Below are 7,500 nucleotides of genomic sequence, written 5' to 3'. Positions count from 1 at the left end.
TAAGTGTCTCTGAAAATCGTGTTCCCGAAAATCTCCGGGCACGCCACCTCCATCTTCGCGCAAAACAAACCGTTTTGAGGTCGGCGGGAGTCGGCCCGGTCGTCCGTCCGGTCGTGTCGCACTGACGCCCGCCGCGGGGCCGCAAACTGCGGGGTCATAGAGACTTCCGGTGGTAAGTCGTTAACCGTGATCGGGACCGCCCGGACAAGAAATGCCATTTTCTGGCCGGCGGGAGACGGGCCGATAGGCCTGGCGGGAAAGGCGCGCCGCGGCCCCGCTGAAGGCCGCACATCGGACCTCCTCGACTTCCGCCGTCAAATCGTTAACCTGCGGCGGGCAAAAAAGAAGCGACGCCAGCTTTCGGACTTAGTGCAATTCTCGAATGTCGCGGATGACTTGGCGGTACGAGCGTTCGGAAGTCCCGCCGGAATTGCGACGCTTCGAACGGTCGAGGCGGCCAATCTCGACCTCAGCGGCGGCACTGGCGCGATACACGTTTCTGCCGCCAGGGGGGGGGGGGGTGGGGGGGGGGGGGGGGGGGCAAGCCAGCCGGCCGGGGGCGCCCGGCGCCGATCCGGCGCTTACTCGACACGCTCGAGCATCCGAACCCGTCTTATCTACGGGACCGCCGTTGCCACTTGAACACCTTTCGCCGAGAGTATCCGGGCACCCCACCTACCCGCCGGAATCACGAACCACGAGGTAGAAGTCAGGAACCAACAGGAGAAGTCGTGAACTAAATGGCGAATTCATGAACCAAACGGAGAGAAGTCATGAACCGAGCGGTTTAGGGTCAGGGTGAGGGTTGTTAGGGTGAGGCCGTTAGGGTGAGGCCGTTGCTTCGAGCGGGAAGATGGGCAGCCCCGCCCCCCCCCCCCCCCCCCCCCCCCCCCCCCCGTTGGGTGGAAGGAAACCTCTGCTGCGGGCCCGGCAACCATCCCGAACGGACCCGCTGGGTCCAAATGTCTGCCGCGGGCGGTCCTGCTGCGGTCGCGGGTTCGTTGGAAACCTCTCCTGCTGCTGGCATGGCCACCCTCCCCCCCCCGCCCGACTGACGACCCTGCGGGCCCGGCGACCCGGTGTCCCGTTGCCGCGCGGGGAGTGATCCTCGGGGCCGTGCCGGGCGGGCCCAGCGACACGAAGAGAGTGGGGGGGGGGTCGGAGGGAGTGGCACTGGGGAGAGAGGGGTGGGGGAGAGAGTGCCCCCCCCCCCCCCCCCCCCCCATTAGGGGCGAGTTTATGCAGTCATCAGAGTTTATACCTAACCTCATGATGCTTTATTAGCCGGATAGGCTGTCTGACCTCGCCCCCAGTCCCTACTCCTTCCACTGGATTCTTCTTATACCCTCTTTTTCTTCGTGCCCCCCCCCCCCCACGCAGGGAGGGTTCCAAGAGGGAGGAGGGAGGGAGGGAGTCCCGGGGCCGTGAGAGAGAGAGAGAGCCTCATTAGCTGCTAGGTTCACCTCATTAGCTGCTAGCTAACGCGTCAGACCTTTTACATTCTTTAGAGGATTGAAACCTCAGGGCCTTTAACCCCCGTTCACCGTTTACACTCAACGATCCTTCCGAACAAAACCCTTACACATCTGTCCGTCCAACTGACCCCCGAGATACCTAACACGCAGATTAACACGTCAGCGGTGATCGGCGTGTCATAGAGGAGTCACAAAGACGGGCAAAATAGAGTGGTTGAATAAAAAATACTCACTCAATTGGCCGTGATTTAACGTAGCACACAATGATGCAAAGCCCATGCAAAGTCCAGTGGCCCAAGCAAACAAATAAGATAGATCTGGCTCGGCGTTCCTCATCTCCACATCGTCACCCAGCACGCCGACGCCCAATAACAATTCCCCCGCAAATTGTGCACCTCGAGCGGCAGTACTTTAAACGGCGCCGTCTTCGGCGTGGACGGCATGAACCAAGTCGGCAAGCATCGTCACCCAGCACACAGACGTCCACTAACAATTCCTCCCCCCTGCAAATTGCGCGCCGCGAACGGCAGTACTTTCAAGTATGCCGCCTTCGGCGGGGACATCGTGAACCAAATCGGCAGGCAGGCGTCGTCAGCCGGTCGACCGACCCCCAGTTGCATTGCCCCAACGGCCATTGTGCACTTCGAACAGAACAGTGCTTTTAAAATATTCCGCCTGCCGCGTGTACATCATGAAACAAATGGAAAGGACGAACCGGGCGTGCAACCGATGCACGGAGAGTGACAGGTCGTCAAGCAAGTCCGTGGCAATCCGTCGGCCGACTCGGCCGCGGCCAGCAGAGGCGTTTTGGCCCGGGCGCGCCGAACTTTGCGCGCCCTCGGTATGCGTAACACTAGCACATGCCTTCAAAACTCACTACAAAATAACCCCAAAGTATGCCGCCTTCCCCGTGGGCCTTGTTACCAATATCTTGCCCTGCTTCCTGATGCCCTTATGGGGTCGGCTCTGTTCTTGCAGAACCCTCAGGTGGTGCAGAGTCTGGGCCATTTTATCAATATCTTGCCCTGATTCCTGATGCCCTTATGGGGTCGGCTCTGTTCTTGCAGAACCCTGAGGTGGTGCAGAGTCTGCGCCTTGTTATCAATATCTTGCCCTGCTTCCTGAAACCCTTATGGGGTTGGTTCTGTTACAAAACCCTCAGGTGGTGCAGAGTCTGGGCCACTTTATAAATAACTCTGCCTGCATTAGGGTCAGGGTTAGGGTTAGGGTTAGGGTTAGGGTTAGGGTTAGGGTTAGGGTTAGGGTTAGGGTTAGGGTTAGGGTTAGGGTTAGGGTTAGGGTTAGGGTTAGGGTTAGGGTTAGGGTTAGGGGTAGGGGTAGGGGTAGGGGTAGCGGTAGGGGTAGGGGTAGGGGTAGGGGTAGTTTGAACTACTGCCGCTCCAGGCGCGCACTGTGCGTGGGTAATTTTCAGTGGGCGTCGGTGTGCTGGGTGACGATGCCGCCCAGACTCTGCACCACCTGAGGGATCTGCAAGAACAGAGCCGAACCCGCAAGGGTATCGGGAAGCAGGGCAAGATATTGATAACAAGGCCCAGACTCTGCACCACCCGAGGGTTCTGCAAGAACAGAGCCGACCCCATAAGGGTATCAGGAAGCAGGGTGAGATAGTGACACCATTTGTAAAACCGGCAAATCCCACCCAGGAAACATTGCAAAAATTGGCCTCTAATGCTGGAACGTGGGTAAAGCCAAACAAACACGACACGTTTTAAAAGAACGTTACTAAAACAGCCTGGGATATGCCCATGACAAAGGATAGGCCGAACCTCACCAGAAAAAAAGAGAGGGAGACCACGGCAGAGCTGAGGGATAAACATGAGATGGTGATAAAACCAGCAGACGAGGGGAGCAGTAGGGTTACAAATTAATGTCAATATGGGGCCTGCTCCCACTGGGTAATAGACAAAAACATAGAACAGGGTGACAGGAGAGACTGGATAGCACAGAGGATAACCCGTGAGCGAAATAATGGGGTGTATGCAGTTCAATGTAAGGAGTGTACCTTACGGTACATAGGGGAAACAGGTAAAACAGCCTCAGCGGTGATCGACGTGTCAAAGAGGAGTCACAAAGACGGGCAAAATAAAGTGGTTGATTATAGACAATAGACAATAGACAATAGGTGCAGGAGTCGGCCATTCAGCCCTTCGAGCCAGCACCGCCATTCAATGCGATCATGGCTGATCACTCTCAATCAGTACCCCGTTCCTGCCTTCTCCCCATACCCCCTCACTCCGTTATCCTTAAGAGCTCTATCCAGCTCTCTCTTGAAAGCATCCAACGAACTGGCCTCCACTGCCTTCTGAGGCAGAGAATTCCACACCTTCACCACTCTCTGACTGAAAAGGTTCTTCCTCATCTCCGTTCTAAATGGCCTACCCCTTATTCTTAAACGGTGGCCCCTTGTTCTGGACTCCCCCAACATTGGGAACATGTTTCCTGCCTCTAATGTGTCCAATCCCCTAATTATCGTATATGTTTCAATAAGATCCCCCCTCATTCTTCTAAATACCAGTGTATACAAGCCCAATCGCTCCAGCCTTTCAACATACGACCGTCCCGCCATTCCGGGAATTAACCTAGTGAACCTACGCTGCACGCCCTCCATAGCAAGAATATCCTTCCTCAAATTTGGAGACCAAAACTGCACACAGTACTCCAGGTGCGGTCTCACCAGGGCCCGCTACAACTGTAGAAGGACCTCTTTGCTCCTATACTCAACTCCTCTGGTTACGAAGGCCAACATTCCATTGGCTTTCTTCACTGCCTGCTGTACCTGCATGCTTCCTTTCATTGACTGATGCACTAGGACATCCAGATCTCGTTGAACTCCCCCTCCTCCTAACTTGACACCATTCAGACAATAATCTGCCTTTCTACTCTTACTTCCAAAGTGAATAACCTCGCACTTATCTACATTAAACTGCATCTGCCATGTATCCGCCCACTCACACAACCTGTCCAAGTCATCCTGCAGCCTTATTGCATCTTCCTCACAATTCACACTACCCTCCAGCTTAGTATCATCTGCAAATTTGCTAATGGTACTTTTAATCCCTCCGTCTAAGTCATTAATGCATATCGTAAATAGCTGGGGTCCCAGCACCGAACCTTGCGGTACCCCACTGGTCACTGCCTGCCATTCCGAGAGGGACCCATTTATACCCACTCTTTGCTTTCCGTCTGTCAACCAATTTTCTATCCATGTCAGTACCCTACCCCCAATACCACGTGCCCTAATTTTGCCCACTAATCTCCTATGTGGGAGCTTGTCGAAGGCTTTCTGAAAGTCGAGGTACACCACGTCCACTGACTCTCCCCTGTCAATTTTCCTAGTTACATCCTCAAAACATTCCAGTAGATTTGTCAAGCATGATTTCCCCTTCGTAAATCCATGCTGACTCGCAATGATCCTGTTACTGCTATCCAAATGCTCAGCAATTTCGTCTTTTCTAATTGACTCCAGCATCTTCCCCACCACTGATGTCAGACTAACTGGTCTATAATTACCCGTTTTCTCTCTCCCTCCCTTCTTAAAAAGTGGGATAACATTTGCTATCCTCCAATCCACAGGAACTGATCCTGAATCTATATAGAACATTGAAAAATGATCTCCAATGCTTCCACTATTTCTAGAGCCACCTCCTTAGGTACCCTGGGATGCAGACCATCAGGCCCTGGGGATTTATCAGCCTTCAGTCCCATCAGTCTACCCAAAACCATTTCCTGCCTAATGTGGATTTCCTTCAGTTCCTCCATCACCCTAGGTTCTCCGGCCCCTAGAACATTTGGGAGATTGTGTGTATCTTCCTCAGTGAAGACAGACCCAAAGTAACGGTTTAACTCGTCTGCCATTTCTTTGTTCCCCATAATAAATTCCCCCGTTTCTGTCTTCAAGGGACCCACATTTGCCTTGACTATTTTTTTCCTCTTCACGTACCTAAAAAAACTTTTGCTATCCTCCTTTATATTATTGGCTAGTTTACCCTCGCACCTCATCTTTTCTCCCCGCATTGCCTCTTTAGTTAACTTTTGTTGCTCTTTAAAAGAGTCCCAATCCTCTGTCTTCCCACTCTTCTTTGCTATGTTATACCTCCTCTCCTTAATTTTTATGCTGTCCCTGACTTCCCTTGTCAGCCACAGGTGTCTCTTACTCCCCTTAGAGTCTTTCCACCTCTTTGGAATAAATTGATCCTGCAACCTCTGCATTATTCCCTGGAATACCTGCCATTGCTGTTCTACCGTCTTCCCTGCTAGGGCCTCCTTCCAGTCAATTTTGGCCAGCTCCCGCCTCATGCCTCTGTAATCCCCTTTGCTATACTGTAATACAGACACTTCCGATTTTCCCTTCTACCTTTCCATTTGCAGAGTAAAACTTATCGTGTTGTGATCACTGCCTCCTAACGGCTCTTTTACCTCTAGTCCCCTTATCAGATCAGGATCATTAAAAACACTCACTCTAGTGGCCGTGATTTAACCTAGCACACAGTGTTGCAAAGCCCATGCAAAGTCCAGTGGGCCAAGCAAACAAATAAGATAGATCTGGCTCGGCGTTCCACATCTCCACATCGTCACCCAGCACGCCGACGCCCATTAACAATTCCCCCGCAAATTGTGCACCTCGAGCGGCAGTACTTTAAACGGCGCCGTCTTCGGCGTGGACGGCATGAACCAAGTCGGCAAGCATCGTCACCTAGCACACAGACGTGCACTAACAATTCCTCCCCCCGCAAATTGCGCGCCGCGAACGGCGGTACTTTCAAGTATGCCGCCTTCGGCGGGGACATCGTGAACCAAATCGGCAGGCAGGCGTCGTCAGCCGGTCGACCGACCCCCAGCTGCATTTCCCCAACGGACATTGTGCACTTCGTACAGAACAGTGCTTTTAAAATATTCCGCCTGCCGCGTGGACATCATGAACCAAATGAGCAGGCAGGCATCATATCATATCATATCATACACATACAGCCGGAAACAGGCCTTTTCGGCCCTCCAAGTCCGTGCCGCCCAGCGATCCCCGTACATTAACATTATCCTATACCCACTAGGGACAGTCAGCCCCCAGCACAACGACGCCCCCGCTAACAATTCCCCACGCACATGGTGCGCTCGAGCTGCAGCACTTTAAAGTACGCCGCCTTCGGCGGGGACATCGTGAACCAAAGGAGCAGGCAGCCATGGTCACCGCCAGCACAACGACGGCGCCGCTAACAATTCCCCGCGCACCTTGTGCGCTCGAGCTGCAGTACTTTAAAGTACGCCGCCTTCGGCGGGGACATCGTGAACCAAAGGAGCAGGCAGCCATGGTCACCGCCAGCACAACCACGGCGCCGCTAACAATTCCACGCGCACCTTGTGCGCTCGAGCTGCAGTACTTTAAAGTACGCCGCCTTCGGCGGGGACATCGTGAACCAAAGGAGCAGGCAGCCATGGTCACCGCCAGCACAAGCACGGCGCCGCTAACAATTCCCCGCGCACCTTGTGCGCTCGAGCTGCAGTACTTTAAAGTACGCCGCCTTCGGCGGGGACATCGTGAACCAAAGGAGCAGGCAGCCATGGTCACCGCCAGCACAAGCACGGCGCCGCTAACAATTCCCCGCGCACCTTGTGCGCTCGAGCTGCAGTACTTTAAAGTACGCCGCCTTCGGCGGGGACATCGTGAACCAAAGGAGCAGGCAGCCATGGTCACCGCCAGCACAACCACGGCGCCGCTAACAATTCCACGCGCACCTTGTGCGCTCGAGCTGCAGTACTTTAAAGTACGCCGCCTTCGGCGGGGACATCGTGAACCAAAGGAGCAGGCAGCCATGGTCACCGCCAGCACAAGCACGGCGCCGCTAACAATTCCCCGCGCACCTTGTGCGCTCGAGCTGCAGTACTTTAAAGTTCGCCGCCTTCGGCGGGGACATCGTGAACCAAAGGAGCAGGCAGCCATGGTCACCGCCACCACAACCACGGCGCCGCTAACAATTCCCCGCGCACCTTGTGCGCTCGAGCTGCAGCG

This window comes from Rhinoraja longicauda, unplaced genomic scaffold, assembly GCF_053455715.1.
Source record: "Rhinoraja longicauda isolate Sanriku21f unplaced genomic scaffold, sRhiLon1.1 Scf000165, whole genome shotgun sequence".
Classification (NCBI taxonomy): Eukaryota; Metazoa; Chordata; class Chondrichthyes; order Rajiformes; family Arhynchobatidae; genus Rhinoraja; species Rhinoraja longicauda.
Note: the sequence above shows the minus strand (reverse complement) of the source record.